Source organism: Leuciscus leuciscus (genome assembly GCF_965113295.1).
Source record: "Leuciscus leuciscus genome assembly, chromosome: 2".
Lineage (NCBI taxonomy): Eukaryota > Metazoa > Chordata > Actinopteri > Cypriniformes > Leuciscidae > Leuciscus > Leuciscus leuciscus.
The window spans coordinates 21,740,303-21,757,539 of NC_138726.1; the positions used below are offsets into that span (position 1 = coordinate 21,740,303).

General features: G+C 37.3%; 1 protein-coding gene and 2 long non-coding RNA genes across 4 annotated transcripts in view; all 3 read right to left on the reverse strand.

Annotated features, from left to right (window-relative positions):
• sema4f (sema domain, immunoglobulin domain (Ig), transmembrane domain (TM) and short cytoplasmic domain, (semaphorin) 4F) overlaps positions 1-17,237 on the reverse strand; it is a 75,312-nt gene that overhangs the window by 17,318 nt on the left and 40,757 nt on the right. The window lies entirely within an intron of this gene.
• Positions 3,101-4,615, reverse strand: LOC309486677. The gene is made up of 2 exons (XR_014201642.1): positions 4,087-4,615; positions 3,101-3,271 (listed from the first exon to the last, which is right to left on the reverse strand). It is a non-coding gene; the product is annotated as an uncharacterized lncRNA (long non-coding RNA).
• On the reverse strand, positions 13,265-16,630 carry LOC309486543. Its single transcript, XR_014201585.1, has 2 exons — positions 15,351-16,630; positions 13,265-15,320 (listed from the first exon to the last, which is right to left on the reverse strand). It is a non-coding gene; the product is annotated as an uncharacterized lncRNA (long non-coding RNA).

Sequence of the window (17,237 nt, forward strand, 5' to 3'; positions counted from 1 at the left end):
GAGGGAAAAAAGGGAAGCATGGATTAAATATCAAAAGAATTATCACAGCAAGTTCCAGTAAATTAATTCATAAGTCACACATATTAAAAATAAAAATAGACACTTTCTTCCTTGCATTCATGCACACACAGATTCATTCTAGCATAATGATATTTGCCACATCCTATGCACTAGCCCATCCACAAACCTATTGGACACCTGAAGAAAAGTCAAGAAAAGTCTGTGAGGATATTTTCTTTCTTTTCAAGAACACATTTCCAAGACTTTACATATACACACATACTATATGAATGTCTGTTTAGCATCGGCGAGGATGAGTAATTCTGTTCAGATATGTATATTAGCATGTGGGTTGAGGCTCTGAAATGTTAATGCTGTTTAAGATGTGCCATATCTGATGCCCTGGGCAAATTTAATACAGCATATGCACTGCACTGCATTTAATCTGTTCTTCTTTATTTAAAATGTGAAACACTCATTTGCTCCATTACCCTAATCATAACCAAGTGTGTATTTAAGAGATTAGAGAAAAATATATAGACACAGCGAAAGAAAGAGGACAGCAGAGAACAGTCGAGGAAAGAGGACAGATCACACTAATCTTGTAGTGTGATATGAGTGTCAGAGGGACGAATCACAGTAAGGGACACTAAGAAACAAAAGTCTGATCTGTACGAGTTTGTTCTTGCCATGAAACCAACAGAAATATTATGTATTAAATGAACGCTCATTTCTTGAGCAGTTCAGACTGTAAAAATATCCTGTGTCCCATCTGTTTAAGGGGAGACACCCCAGATGAATAGGAAAAAAAAAAATTAACTAATAGATATCAGCATGAAAGTTCCCCAGTTGATTACTGACATTAAGACACATATCTTTTGTATTACAAGTTTTTAGAATAATAAAAATTTAGAATAATAAAAAATCCAGTTTCGCCCCGTTTTTTAGGTATAAAATGTTGTATAAATCAGAATCTGAACGATATTATGAACAAACCCCTCTGTAAAAACGAGATGGTCCACACTGCAGAACACAAGATCCAGGAGGCGGGGTTGGATCCAGATCCAACTCCTCCCACCTTACATATACTGTACCTAAACCTACCCATCTCCACCCCCTGATCCCTAAACCCACCCCTAAACCTACCCATCTCCACCCCCTGGATCTGGACCCAACTCTGCCCCCTAGATCTCGTGTACAGCAGTGAGGTGCTACTGGTAAAAACCTTAAGATTAAGAATATAGATAGGAATACAACTGGAAAGTTTGGTTTATGTAAGTGCAGCTGAAGTGGAGATTTCTGGCTCAGAGTATGAGAAAAAACCCATTTTGAGAAAACGGCCTTTAAAGATTTGTATTGTAAAAAGTCATACTTTTTTAGTGGAAACAACTATTTACAGACAAAATATCTTATCAAATCATTAGCAATCAACAATACAAACCAACTAAAACACATCAAAACTTATATAACATAGCATTTGTGGCCTTCAACTGAACAGAACCCCAGTGAAAAACAGTCAAAAACACACTCTGGAAATGTCAGAGCACGTCACGTGATGCATCTGAACGAATCACGTTGTCAGAAATTGACATCAGCCAATGAGATTTCGCTTTTAGAGTTAAATGCCCCATTGTATTTTCTCGATTGGGTGCTGATAAAAAGGAAATTACCATATTTGGATCCGACAGCATTGTACAGGAGAGAGAGAGCTTTCCAACAGTATATGTGATGACAGTGTGCAGACAGCAATCGCGAATTTAGGAGAAATCTACAGACGCAAATACACAAAGTGTAGTAAAATAAAGACCTAAATGTGTATTTCGGACTTTTTTTCACCACAAGTCTGAAAGAAGACATGTTATTGAAGACAAATAGTAAAAAAAAATCAAAATTGACCAGTGAAAAAAACCCCGATGTTTTTGCCTGCCGTATGTCCGTACTCATGAGACGACATTAAACACAGATTTGATGTGAAACAGAAAGGCTTTGGTATGTGTTTGCCTTTATATTTGTGCTTGTTTGTACTGACTGCAGTGACTGGCTCTAGATCTGAGCACATGTGATTAGATTAATCACTTGTAATCTTCTACCACTCTCATCTCAGTCAATCATCCTCCATTTCTTCTTCTTCTTTTATTTGCATGCATATTCTTTGTAGTTCTGTCCTGAAATGTTTGGACAAAATTCTATCCCAAACTAAAAACAATTCCTGTGTATTAAAACCCATTCAAACCAAGACCAAACGGTGTTGTGATACATTTTTTTTATTTGAATGAATGGAATATTACCCACGTATAGGCTTTCCTTTTTCATTGGCCAAACAATAAGATCAATAAGCAAACAATAAGAATGTTTTTATCATGTGCCCGAAGATGCTGCTGTTACATAATATACATGCTTTGATATGGTTGTTCAGGTTTTCTGAGTGTTTGCTTTAGCATTACTAGTTGGTTGATTACTGGCATTTCTCTTGAAATTCTCTAAACATTAGGCTTCTAACAGGATATCCTTTTCCCCATCATATCATACAAGTACACACATTTATCTTCTTAAGTCTTCCTAGCTTTTAATACAGCAAGATAATCACCTCCTTCTGAAGCTAATATCTGACAGCTGTCAAGCCAAATGTGTCCTGATATAATACCTCACTAATACTCTTTGGCACACCAGCATGTGCTTTGTTTAACTGCACCACTTTACCTAACAACACCTTACATGCACATATGAGACTGACCATAACAAGCAACCATTTTTGTATGAAATGTTACTGTAAAACAGTTATTTGTATCCCTTTATATGTAAGAACCTCTGCAGACACAAATGCAAAAGGTCTTGTGTTATGCGATGAATGCCTCAGCATTTTTCTTTGTAGTCAGTCACCAAACCTGCTGTTCAACTTCAAAGTCAGTTTTAGAGTTCTGACTGACATACAAACAGTTTGACAGGTGTATGATTGTTGTGTTTGGTTGACGGCCAGAGAAATCTGCTGTCCTTTTTAAGGACGAATTGCTCACGTGAACCTGTTGAAGTGCAAACAAAACAAAGATATATGGAAATTTTTTCTACAGTTTACTTTTATACACAATGTGCACATAATGGATTGTTCAGGGCATGATTGGTTCTATTGGCATGATTGGGCTGATTGGATCTAGCTTACAGTTTTTCTAAATCCATTTGACACATTTCTCCAAACTTATGTCACTGCTCTCAAAACAGTTAACACAGTGATCTAAACACTTTGTGATTGTCCTAAACAGATTATGGGCCCTTTCTTGCACCCAGCGCAATTGACTTTGTACACCGCTCCTTCAAAATGGTACACTTTGTATCATTCCTATTTTGCACCCGACGCACAGCTGACTTTTACCTCCACAGACGCACGTCGGTAAATTAGTGAATGAACTTGTGCTCCCGGGGGAGGTGCAGCGAAAAGAGGAGGCGTGTTCCGGCGCAAACGTTCCCTGGTGCTATTTTGCAGGTTTAGAAAACAATTCCGCCACTGACCAGGAAAAACCTAAAGTCAGTGGCGCGTTGCGCATGTTATTCATATGCTATTTTAAGGGCGCATGCTTGGCCATAATGTAGCGTGTGCACAACATGCATAAACTTTGATTCTCTCATCTACACAGAAGCAGCAGTTTTCATTTTTACAAATCATACATTATTACAAGGAAAAATATGAACACACGAGGGAAATCATTGTTGTGTCCATGAAGATCTGAAAAAATAGGCATAAATCTAGCTTACACATTTACCCAAATTATTATACACCTGTTTAACCGAAGCTAATTTGGGTGGGTTTCTCCCATCCCCAATGTCACTTCTCTGTCTTTTACGACCCTGACGAGAACGTCGGTCTCCTCGGCTGTGAACCGCTCCTGGCGTGCGCCTGGCATATCCGCCGTTATAATAGCAAACCGCCATGGAACAAGCGCGCCTGCTCTTAAAGGGAATGTGAGATGTCGCTCTGATTGGTTTATTTCACGTTACGCCCACATTGCGTAGAGATCCGTCCACAAAGTTACTTGCGTTTCGCGTTTGATACTTGCGTTTCAGATCGTTAAAATAGGGCCCTATGTGTTTCACTCATTTTATACAAATTACAAATCACATCCATCATTTTCTCAAAACACTGTGCACAAAATTCTCAAATGTTTTCACAATAGTTCATACAGCCAACCAAAACGTTACTGTATTAGGAAAAGACAACTGCAACTCTATGCATTGGGTTTACACAAATAACAAAATGTATGTGCCATTTTTCCAAACACAAACTTTCATATTTTAAATTATCAGTTGCATTTGTAAGTTTCTCAATTAGCCCCAAAATGATAACTGCTGAGATAATACAAACAACAGAGGAAATGCAGAAGTCCTGATTGTTTACACATTTTTCTCAATTACAACAATTATAAAAGGTGAAAAGAAAAAAAAGCAAAGAATAAGAACAAGAGCAAGAATGAAAAGGGGAAAAGGAAGAGGTGTAAGGAAGAGGTGTAAGAGTTAGAAGTGGTGAAGTGGGTAGATGAAGATGCGTAATTGACAGAGAGAAGTGGAAGAGCTAGAAAGAGATGAGGGGAAAGGAGGATAGGGTGTAAGAAGAGGAGAAGGAGCAAGAGGAGAAGGAGCTAGAAGAGTTGATGATGTACAGTAGCAAAAGCAGAAGGAGCAAGAAGAGTTGAGGATGTAGCAAAAGGAGAGGGAGAGATCAAAGTTAAGGATGTAAGAAGACATGAAAGAGCAAGAAGAGTTGAGGATGTGTTAAGAGAAAGAGCAATAAGATTTGAGGATGTAGCAAGAGGAGATTGAGCTAGACGAGTTGAGGATGTAGCAAAAGGAGAAGGAGTAAGAAGAGTTGAGGATGTAGCAAGAGGAGAAGGAGAGAGAAAAGTTGAGGAAGTAAGAAGACGTGAAGGAGCAAGAAGAGTTGAGGATGTGTTTTGAGAAGGAGCAAGAAGAGTTGAGGATATATTAAGAGGAGAAGGAGCGAGAAGAGATGAGGATGTAGCAAGAGGAGAAGGAGCAAGAAGAGTCGAGTATGTTGCAAGAGGAGAAGGAGCATGAAGATTTTAGGATGTTGCAAGAGGAGAAGGAGCAAGAAGAGTTGAGGATGTTGCAAGAGGAGAAGGAGCAAGAAGAGTTGAGGATGTAGCAAAAGGAGAAGGAGCTGGAAGAGTTGAGGATGTGTTAAGAGAAGGAGCAAGAAGAGTTGAGGATGTAGCAAGAGGAGAAGGAGCAAGAAGGGTCAAGGATGTTGCAAGAGGAGAAAGAGCATGAAGAGTTGAGGATGTAGCAAAAAGAGAATGAGCAAGAAGAGTTGATGATGTGTTAAGAGAAGGAGCAAGAAGAGTTGCGGATGTAGCAAGAGGAGAAGGAGCAAGAAGAGTCAAGGATGTTGCAAGAGGAGAAGGAGCATGAAGAGTTGAGGATGTAGCAAAAGGAGAAGGAGCAATCTAATTGGGTAGATTGGAGGACATTGGTACACTAGGAAGAGAAGAAAATGTAAGAAGACATGAACAAAGAAGAAGGGAACAGCATAGAGGAGGGAGGAGATGTAGAGGGTACAGCCACCCTGATTGACTACATTATAAATCACGGTCTCTCCTTGAGAGAAGCTGGCCAGAGAGTTCAGCTAAACATAAACTGATCCACAGTGGCTTCAAATATACCATTCTTGTTTTATGAGTCTAGTCTAGAGTTTTGTCTATTTCCAGTTCTTATTCTCTACTGTAAATCTTCCTACTTGTTTAAAAATGTTCAGAATTGAACTTCGAGAGCATTCAGGTGGACAGACAAGACTATTTTCAAATGAACAAGAACATGCCATTGTTGACATGGTGGTCCAGAACAACACCATCCGCCTCAAAGATAATAAGAATAATAAAGAATAATAGAGGACAATCAACTATTTCATAACATTCACTAATGCAGTCTTGCCAGAACTGGTCGTGTTCAAGAAGAAATGCCATCTGGATGAAGCAAGTATACAAAGTGCCCTTTGAGAGAAACTCCGATAGACTGAAGGAGTTGTGATTCCAGTTTGTTCAGGTACGTGAAAGCCACACAATTACGACACTTCTACTGTAAATACAAAGATATGTATTTCCTGGACATTTTATGTCCATATACTATTACACTAACATTTTGTATCCTCTGTTTTTTTAGAGTTGGATAGCAGTGCAACTAATTATAAGTATCTGTATGCTGATGAAGCTGGCTTTAATATCAACAAAAAAAGGAAACGAGAAAGGAATGTTATTGGCCATCGTGCCATCGTGGACAACGAGGAGGCAACATCACCATGTATGCCACAATTTCAACCATTGGTGCTGTCTTGGGCCCATACAACACTGAATGTTTAAACTCCCTCAGTGAAATCCTCTTTCCACAGGTCGTACAGGAGAAAATGGAGTGAAATTTTGTAGTTATATGGGACAGTATCCAATTTCACCATTAAGCACTGGTGCGAGAGTGTGAAGGAATGGTGTTCCTTCCACCATATTCTCCTTTCCTGAATCCAATTGAGGAGTTCTTCTCCTCTTGGAGATGGTAAGTGTATAATCGCAGCCCGATTATAGATGTGGAGATGTTGAGGCAGAAGCTTGTCAAGGATGGATTCAACATTCACGCCGTTTTTTTCCCCCACAATGCATGGCTCGTGGAATATATGTTGTGATGTAGATAAAATTCTCTGGCAAGATGTATTTGAGAGACATGATCAATAAAGTTAATTGATTTAGGGAATGTAGTACATTATTTATTTATTTATTTTTGTAGGAAACTCATTCTTATATAACTCTTTAACAAACTTAATGATAAACATGTATTTTAAATCAAGTATTTATGTATCTACAGTTGAAGGTTTTTTTTTTTTTATTAGTTTTTGAGTTTTTTACACACTTGTAGTTTTGACGTCAGTATCTAATTTTGCTTAATGCATTACTAGAGTAAAATGCTGTGCTTCATTATGTAGTAAAATTTAACTGTTTGGCCAAAATAAGAGTGTGTTTATTTTGCAGTGTTAATTGTTTTGAGAACAGCTTCATTCATTTGGATAAATGTGTCAAATCGATTGAGAAAAACTGTAATTACACTATACAACATAGTGCTAAAAGTATATAATGTGCTAAAATACATACTATAGTAACAATGATCTGAAACATATGTTCACCTAGTTGCTGTGTATGCATAACCCCATGCAGCACCCATAGATGGTGATTATTACTCTGCCAAAGTTGACAGTGACTGTAACCTATTGCTAAAATAATGTGTATAGAACAAGAACAGTAAATCTAAATGGAATAAAACAAACCAATTCAAGACAATTCAAAGCGGTGGCACCAAAAAATTATGTGTTTAAAATGGTTATGGCTATAAAATCTGATTGGAACAACCATGTTTAAATATACGTACACATGACTGCACATCAAATGAATTAAGAATATGTTTATTGTGATAATGAACAGCAGTAATTATTATAATAATTATCATTATACTATTATGATTGCTATCAATAATAATAATAGTTGTAGCAGCAGCAGTAGTATTAATTGTTATTACAACGATCACAATAAATATATTCATCACTCATTTTTATAATAATAATAATAATATTATAATACATGTAATAGCATAATACTATTGCAACGTAGATAAATAAAAAGACCTGCTTTTATTACAATATTATTCTCATTGTCTCTTTTTCCATCCAACTCTCTTTCAATCTGTGTCTCACAACCTGCCAAAAACAAACTCCACCCTCTTCCATAATTTCTAGCTGTCATTCCCAATGAATGACACAGAGAAGCGGAAAGCGAATGATAGAGGCAGTAGATGAAAACAGACAAAGACACTTGCTTCAGGCAAGGTCCTGCTAAATGTCATTGTGTCACAGTCTATCCTCTCCCTCCAGGTCCTTCCAGAAATGTTTCCCCCCTGCTGCGCATACCGATGTGGTGTTGGTTCCTAGAGCTATAGACCATCTGCCCCCTATTCCCCCAAACCAAATGCCAATCAACTGTATGTCTGACCACTCATCTGTGAGGGAGTATGTGTTTGAGAGAGAATGACTGAGACAGACAGGTAAGACATATTTAGAAATGCTCAGCAGGAATTGATGCAAGAACAAATGTTCAAAATTCTCTTGCAGTCCACAGGGAAGTTGAAATGGTAAAATACAGAGCAATGGATCTTGTCACTAAGGCTCCAGTGCTGCACTGTCATAGGCTTATACAGCAGCAAAAGCCAACCTCCAGTCATTAATCATTCATTCAGTCTCAGTACATTAATCATGAATGACGAACGAGAGAGAAGGGGTAAAAAAGGGGGGGAGAAGGGTGCAGGAGTGATTTGGAGTGTTTGGTCTCTCCTCATAACGCTCTGTAAAAAATAAAATAAAAAATAAAATAAATTCTCTTTTCCTGTCTTCTTATGCCCAAACTCCTAAAATCTTACTGATTTCCATCATTCACTTTCCCTGCCATGCTGCACGGCCACACAGTGTGTTAAGTGGACTGCATAAATGCTCTCTGATTGGCTCTGGCTGCTGAGGGATTTTGGGAATTGCCATTTTAGGAGGAGGGGGGTTCACTACTGCTGAATAATGTACTCTAACACTGAATCTGTCAATCATAGAGAGAAACACTGCAAGGAAAGAGAGAAGCTAAACAAATTAGCTCTGCAGTTTGTGGTGTTTAAAGCTCTCTTTTTTATGCACAAACATTACATTTACACGAAATTTAAATACAAATATTAAAACATTGATAAAAATGTCAAAAATATAGCTTACAGTGTTAATCTTACAGACACATCTAAATACCGCAACCCAGGCAGGAAAAATTGTCTCTACCTATTTTTTTTTTCAAAACTCCAAAAAACATATCTACAAGTAGGCTACTTTCAAATTGGTTTGGAAATAAGTCGTTACCTTCTGCTTATTCACCATGGTAAAATTAATAAATAATCAATGTAGGCTTTCTAATCAATGTAAATGATTATTCAAAAATTCCACATACACATATGAATGAAACTAACCAGGAAAACCCCTGCATTGCTCATACAAACACATATTACTAACACTAAGTACACACTCATTCACCTGGTGTGATTTTCCAGTAGCCCTTCAACCTTGACTCATCCAAAATGACGATTCCTACTGTGGTTTCCCCAATGGGAATTTTCTGAAGCTTATCTGCTGTGTCAGGAGTAACAGAGAGAATAAAACGCTGAAGCCATTATTTATGATTTATTCCTCGTGATCGCTTCATGGTTACTGTGGAGACTGTACTGTAGATGCAGCTGACTGGATGAATTGATAAAGCAAGTTCAGAGTCAGGGAGAGGAAAAGAGATGGATTGAGAGAAAAGGGAGGGATACTTCTTGCTAAATGAATGCAATAAATTTTTTCTTATGCATTTTTTTGTACACCATAAAAACTGGTGTGACTTATTGCAAAGGTGGGGATAGCACACCAGACTTGGTTCTAAATGATGTCACCGACCGAGGGTAATGGCTCGCTATATAATTCTGATCTCATGTTCTGTTGAGTTTAGTTTCTGCCATGTCTGCATGAGTTCTTGTTAGTTTCTCTGACTACACATTAGTTATCATTCGGTTTAGCTGTTCCTGTATAGTTCGCTCTTTTAACCTGTGTATATAAACTTCCTGTTTTATTTTGTCTCGTTTACGGAAAGTGGTTGTGTTTGCTAAATCTACTTCAATCTCCTAAGTTTCTATATTGTGAATTTAATGAAGTCTGTTTTTGTCTGATACTCCTTTGTTGTGCGCTTTGTACACAGCCAATGCGTTACAATTAGCTCATCCTTTAAAATATTGAACAATATTGCACCACACACTAGTCTAAATCGAAAATGGAAACAGATATTTAATATGGATGGATGGTTTGAAATAGAACAGATGCACATCAATCAAACAAACATAATAAACAGTTCATCTGTCTCTTACTGAAAACATGTCAAGTTATCTCAGGTAATGGAGCATATAAAAATAGTTTTGCTTTGAATATGAGCTAGCCATAAGATATCATCTCTCATGCATCATTACAAAAGGCCTTGTATTTGGTTACATCATTGATCATGGATTGCCTTAGACAACAATGATGCAACTGACACTATGGGTCACAGGAAATACTTTGTATTCATTCACTCAAGTAACTAACGAACACATATCATTATTTTCCTGGGGTTAAAAGGCAGATTATTCATACAGCTCAGGTTTAACAGTACGTCAAGAGGTTTTTTTTCATAGCACATCACCAGAGTGTTAGGTTTATGTGACTAAATGTGTGTATCTGTGATCTTGCTTCTTTACTATAGAGACTTTGAGTGTGATTGTTGTGGACAGGTTATATGACAACAGTCTGGTAGTGGGTTGTGTAGATATACACTCGCTTTATCTCACTGTCTCTCTCACTTCATGTCAGATCACATTATTGTTACTTCTCACCTGTCAACAACTATACAATGAAAATTTTGAATGTTATTATAACAGAGACACACTGAATTGTGACTTACAAAGTAGCATTTCATGATATACAATACAATTTGATTTAAAAGTTTGGGATTGGTAAGATTTGTTAAATGTTTTTGAAAGAAGACTATTATGCTCATCAAGGCTTTTTATGTGATTAAAAATACAGTAAACACAGTGCTATTGTGAAATTTTATTCAAATTTAAATAACTTTTCTATTCTAATATGTTTTCAAATGTAATTTATTTCTGTGATGGAAAAGTACAATTTTCAGCATCATTATTCTAGTCTTTAGTGTCACATGCTGCTCAAGAAATATTAATATTATTATCAATGTTGAAAACAGCTGTGCTGCTTAATATTTTTTGTGTAAACCATGATACTGTATTTAAGATTTTTGAATGAATACAATATTCAAAAGAACAGCATTTATTTGAAATATAAATCTTTATATTATATAATACATCTAATACATTATAAATCTTATATAATACATATTTTAAATAATACAAATTTGAAACATTATAAATCACTTATGATCAATTTAATGCATCACTGCTGAATAAAACTATAATCACAATTTAGTTTAGGGTCTAATTCTCACTATTAACTAACTTAACTACGATAATAAACTCCTAATTACTGCTTATTAATAGTTAGTAAGGTAGTTGTTAAGTTTAGGTATTGGGTATGATTAAGGGATGTAGAATATGGTCATGCAGAATAAGGAATTAATATGTGCTTTATAAGTACTAATAAACAGCCAATATCCTAGTAATATGCATGCTAAGAAGCAACTAGATAATAGTGAGAATTGGGCCCTAAACTAAAGTGTTACCAAAACTTTTAATTTAATAAAAAAAATCACTGAAAAGATAAACTTTTGAACGGTAGTTTAACTCTATGTCCTCTTTACAAGACTGGTTTCTACCTCTCTGATTCTTTTATTCAAAGCGACTTAAGGCCAATTTATACTTCTGCGTCGAGTGTACGCCGTAGTGTACGTCGTAGGCTACGCACGTAGGCGACGCCGTCGTGAGCATTTATACTTCTGCGAATGTCTGTGTTGCTCTGCAGTTACACCGCCGAAACGCTAGTTGGCGCGGGTGGGTTTTAATGTTCCACTGTGTTTACATTCCTCACGGCTGTTTTGAGTTTAGGTTTCTACGAGCAATGGCGGACTGAAGGAGTCATACAGATGGCTGTATTTCCGCACTTCTTCAAGCAATCTCTCGGTCACTTGGTCTATTTCCATGGCTCTTCACTGATCTTCGGAATTTAAAAATGGCGGGCGGGCGGTGCAGAGTGCAGAAGATCATTCCGGAAATGCGTAGGAGGAAACGCGATGCTATCCAGCCGACCAATCACAGATCTTGCGGTCCGCGTCGCCGCGACGCGTAGTTACATTTTTGAGGAGGTGCGCGTCAGGGTACGACGAAGGGTACGACGTATGGTACACGTCAATGCGTATGCTACGCCGTACCTTCTACGCGCACCCGACGCAGAAGTATAAATTGGCCTTCACAGTGTATTCAGGAGATATTTGATCAGGCTATTTAACCCATGATCCTGGCATTGCTAATGCTAAGTTATGCTAACTTAGCTAGGCAAAACACTCAAGAGAAAGACCTCCAAATGAGGTCTGACTTGACCACACACAAGGGTCTATTTGACATAATCTGTAATGACAGGTGGCCCGGAGGGGAGACTGTAAAAAATCAGGGTTAACTTGATTCGACTGCAGTCAGGCTGTTTAGAGTGTTTAGAGTGAATTTCTCAGGCCACACATTAACAAATAGAGAAAGAGAGGAAGTAAACTGCAAACACTCTAGTCACCTGAGAGTCAGAAGCTATAAAAAATTAATAAAAATAAAAACCTTGACCAGCTGCATCAAGGAGAACAATAACCTTAAGTATTCAGTACTTCCAACTAGGGCTTGACAGTATTATATTGTATATCTAGGGAGTGTGTGTGTGTGTGTGTGTGTGTGTGTGTGTGTGTGTGTGTGTGTGTGTGTGTGTGTGTGTGTGTGTGTGTGTGTGTGTGTGTGTGTGTGTGTGTGTGTGTGTGTGTGTGTGTGTGTGCAAATGAATCATTTCAAATTTGAATCAGTGAAAATGAATCAGCATTTGATTACTATAAGTTTAAACAACTCAAATAACTTCCACTTCACATCTCTGTTTTAACACACTCATACTCACAAGTCGGAGGATTGATCATAAAACTAATCTAATGACACTATTTAGAAAATGGAATTGCCAAATAAAAAGTTGCAATGTTGTGCAATTTTATATCGTCAGGAAAATCCCTGAATACTGTGAATATCTGATATACAGTCTCTCCCAACCCTTTTTCCATTGTTTAAAATCTCTGTTTTGTTTCAATTAAAGTTCATATTTTGAACAATCAGCATAACACTGATCTGTAATCTATGGAGGACATAGCATTACAGTGTGTGCTGTTCATACAGTAATTATCTTAACATCTTTCATCCTTCCTTTCTCTAGTTCTCATCAGTCACTATACAGAATGGTTCATATCTCTGTCAAACCTGCTCTTTCAACCCACCCACATACACAACGCGCACTCAGAACAACAGAACACAGCTGGCGGATAGACGTTCACCAGCTGCACATACAGTATGGCTGCTGCTGTGTCTGCTGCGCAGTTTGACAATAGAAGGTCACATTGTGTTATATTCTATTGTTATGTTAATTGTAATTAGCGTGTAGACTAACCTTAACCTAATTCCTAATTCTAAACTTTTTTTAAAAATTAAAAATAGATCATTTGGGGTCTATATGAACCATTTTCCATTCCAAAAGAATAGCTATGTCAAAAACAGGGCACAAGCACACAGTGTTCCGTTTTGTTTGTTTGGAATGGTTTTGGATAGTTCAATATAAATTAAAATACAGGTTTAAGGTTTAGTAAATAATTTAAGTAACATTTGTGCACACATATTATTTTTAGGTTAAACCATTGTTAAATTTAGTTGATCTTTAAGTTGATCTAGCCGATATCATATAAACACAAACATACTCACAGATTTATGCTACAAACAGATACATTTGACTTAATAAAGAGTATTGTCCTTTGTAGAGTAATACAAGTTTGACCTTGTAGGGACATTTTTTGGTCCCCATGAGGTGACAAGCTTATAAATAATACAGCATTATCTTTTTTGAAAATCTAATATAGTAGAATGTTTTCAGTGATGGGTAGGTTTATGGCTAGGGTTAGTGTGGGGGATACAATATACAGTTTGTACCAAATAAAAACCATTATGTCTATGGAATGTCCCCATAAAACATGGAAACCCAACTTTGTGTGTGTGTGTGTGTGTGTGTGTGTGTGTGTGTGTGTGTGTGTGTGTGTGTGTGTGTGTGTGTGTGTGTGTGTGTGTGTGTGTGTGTGTGTTTGACATTAGCTAACTGCTCGCATTGTTACACAGAATTGCATTGTGTGTTTGGTGATTGATGATAGAGGTCAGTCACTGATCAACATCCTGTTCACAACAGAGCGTGTGTGCGTGACAGTCACAGAGAAAAGCAGGAACAAATCAGGCATGCATGTCCTGGGCCTAAAAGGTTGCATTGTCTTCTAGTGATCCTTCCATTCTTCAAATGCTTCCATTGGACAAGTTATTTGTCACATTTCATTAATCATGTATTTTTATGTAGTCTTGTTGTCAATTAGCTTTATTTCATTTAAAGTAACATCTAGCACACTAATTGCAAAGACAGTAGTAGGCTATATTAAACAGTGATTATAATATGTATGATTTTATTTACATTATTTGTATCCATGCTTAATGTACAGAAACTATAAAAAACTGTAAATAAGCCTTTTGTATATTGACTTCCTGAAGGGTGTAAGGACTGTGACACATTCAGCATTGTTCTGTCTGTTTATCACTGGACAGGACAGCCCATTTGTCCAGCCAATAGCAGATGGACAGAGTGTTTGGGATCATTATTTTTGCAATAGCATTTCGGTGCAGACAGTGCCAGACAAATGAACCAATTCTCGTCTAAACCATCTGATGTCTTGTCATTTACCACATTCTACAAATACACAAGGATATGTTATTGCCTATAACATTGCTGTCTCACAAACACTTATTCCAGTATTGTCCACTGTAAACTGATACGGTCTGAAAAATTTTCACATAGATGTTCTCAACATTTCTCGTTTCGTAATGCATGTACACAGAAATATCACACTGCAGCTTTTTATGTTCCGGTTTCTGAGAAACCGTCATTTGCAAGTGTTGAGAACATCACACGTGGACAGAAACAATAGCAAATGCACATTCATAGAACTTGCTTGTTCACCATCCACAAAGTAAACTAAGGATTTCATTAATATTTGCTTTAAAGTTTCAATTTGATTTGAATATGATTCATAGCCAAATTACACAATATGTCCTGACATTTGAAATTTGCTCGCAATTTGGTTTGGTTTGATTATTTTGCTAAGTTTCACAATTTCTTAATCACAAATGTAAGGACAAGAATAGTATTTTGGATAATAAAATTAATTTGTAACACACTGGGTATGTAATAACTGTTATTGATTATCAAAATTCAATGGATTTTCAGCAGCAGCATAAAAGTATTTTCACATTCCACCAACAGCAGCCACTAAACACTGATCTGCTAAAGCTAAGATCGACTCTATATGCTTTCTTTGGCTTAGTGCTGGAGGCTTCAAAACTCAGCGCTTTGGCTTTGAGTGAAGCTCTTTGAAAGAGTCTTCAACAGAGACAGTTAGCAGCTCCTCCAGAGAACTGAGATTACAAGACTTTAGACATGGGAGGAAACGGGACTAGAGGACTGAGGACAGCAGTCAGCAGACAGACAACAAGACAAACACAGTATTTTAACAAGTACTTTTGAGGAAGGAGTTGGGTATTCAGTGTTTCCAGACATTTTTGTCTAATGTACTCCCACAATCAAATCAGATAGGACCCCTTCATCAAAACCAAACCAGAAACCTGTTCCTTTGAAAACACATTATTGTGCATATTTAATTTGATTATCATTAATATTCTTAAAATGCCATAACAATGATTCACTTTTACAATAAAACAGTGCTGGTGAAAAACAAACTTGCAGAGTAGCTTTCCTGAAACTTATTTTATCTTCCTTATTTTATCTAATCTTTTGACTATTTGTCCTAATATTTTTATTTTATTTTATTTTATTTTATTTTATTTTTATTTTAAAGGGATGGTTCGGAGTAAAATCAACCTAGGGTCCTTTGCATCATGACCTCGAGCCAAACACCCCCCCGCCCATTCATTTATTTAAATAACACTTGCCTGACGGCTCATGCTACTGCTAACCTGGACGCTGACGTCACTTCAGTGGTTTGGGAAAAGCACGTAAAAGTACAGAACCTATTTGTACTACTGTAGAAGTTTGGTACCATTCTGGGCATTATTAGTGGGGTAATTTATGAGATACATCATTGGATCCATTAGCGCCTGCACTAAGCCATCCGGCTGATATCTCTAAATAAGCTCTAACTTTAATAATGTTCAACCAAGGGAAAAAAGGCTTCTGGGGGGTGTTTGGCTCAAGGTCATGGTGCAAAGGACCCTAGGCTGATTTTCCTCCGAACCATCCCTTTAAGTTGTTTATACATTTAATAATGCAGACCGAAATCTCTACCCCCTGAAACCTGTTTTAGCACCTTGTGCGGTGAATGTCCCCCTAGTTGATAATCCTTGCTTTTTATATTTCTGTTTTGTCTTATTTCTCTCCTTACTGGTCTGTTTAGAGAATATGATAAGAGCGTGGGGCCGTCACTAATCGCACTTGCCCTAAATTCGCTCCTGCTCAAGAGGATTACAGAGAAGAGTGGAACCAAAGCTCAACTTAAAGCACTTGAACAGCAAAAACTAGCACAGTCTTGATCATTCTTTAAGTACTGAGTTATCTTTGCAGATTATCAGTTTTTTTTTTTTTTTTTTTTTTTTTATAGATTAGAAGCATCTGGAGTGAATTCACCAAGCATTGTGCATCTTTTGTGCAAAAACTACCCACTATTCAGTTTGAACACTTCAGCTGATATTTTTATTAAGCGTGCACGTAAATCAACTACCATCCTCTTGGTTATACTCATTTAGAAGTCAAAATCCTTACTAGGGATGCACCGAATCCAGATTTTTGGGGTTCGGCCGAATACCGAATCCACTGTTTAAGATTCGGCCGAATCCGAAACCGAATACCGAATCCTACTCGCATCCTTACTGCTTAGGGTCCTTGCCACCACGAGACAAATCGGCATTGCAAATTGAACATAAAGCTCGACTTGAATCGCCTTCTTTTGGTTGAAAGTACTGCCAAACAAAACTTTTTTTGCTTACGAGTTCCATTTTCAGATTCTTACAGCCTACTACATTCGAACGGTCCTATGTAAACACCTTCACGTAATCAACGGCCGTGTGACGTCGACCAGCGTAGTGCAAGTCTAGGGTTCGGTTTCGGTGGAAAATAAATCTAAGGTTCGGCCGAAACCGAACCCTGTCAAAAAGCCCAGGATTCGGCCGAATCCGAATCCGAATCCTGGATTCGGTGCATCCCTAATCCTTACGAAAAAATACTGTATGAGTACAATGGTACAGTGATCAGATGCTTACATCATTGAATATGACTGTCATTTTCATATCATGGTATTATCACATACCATGGTACTCCAAGGTAGTTCAAAGAATAGAATGGCATTATTATGGTACAT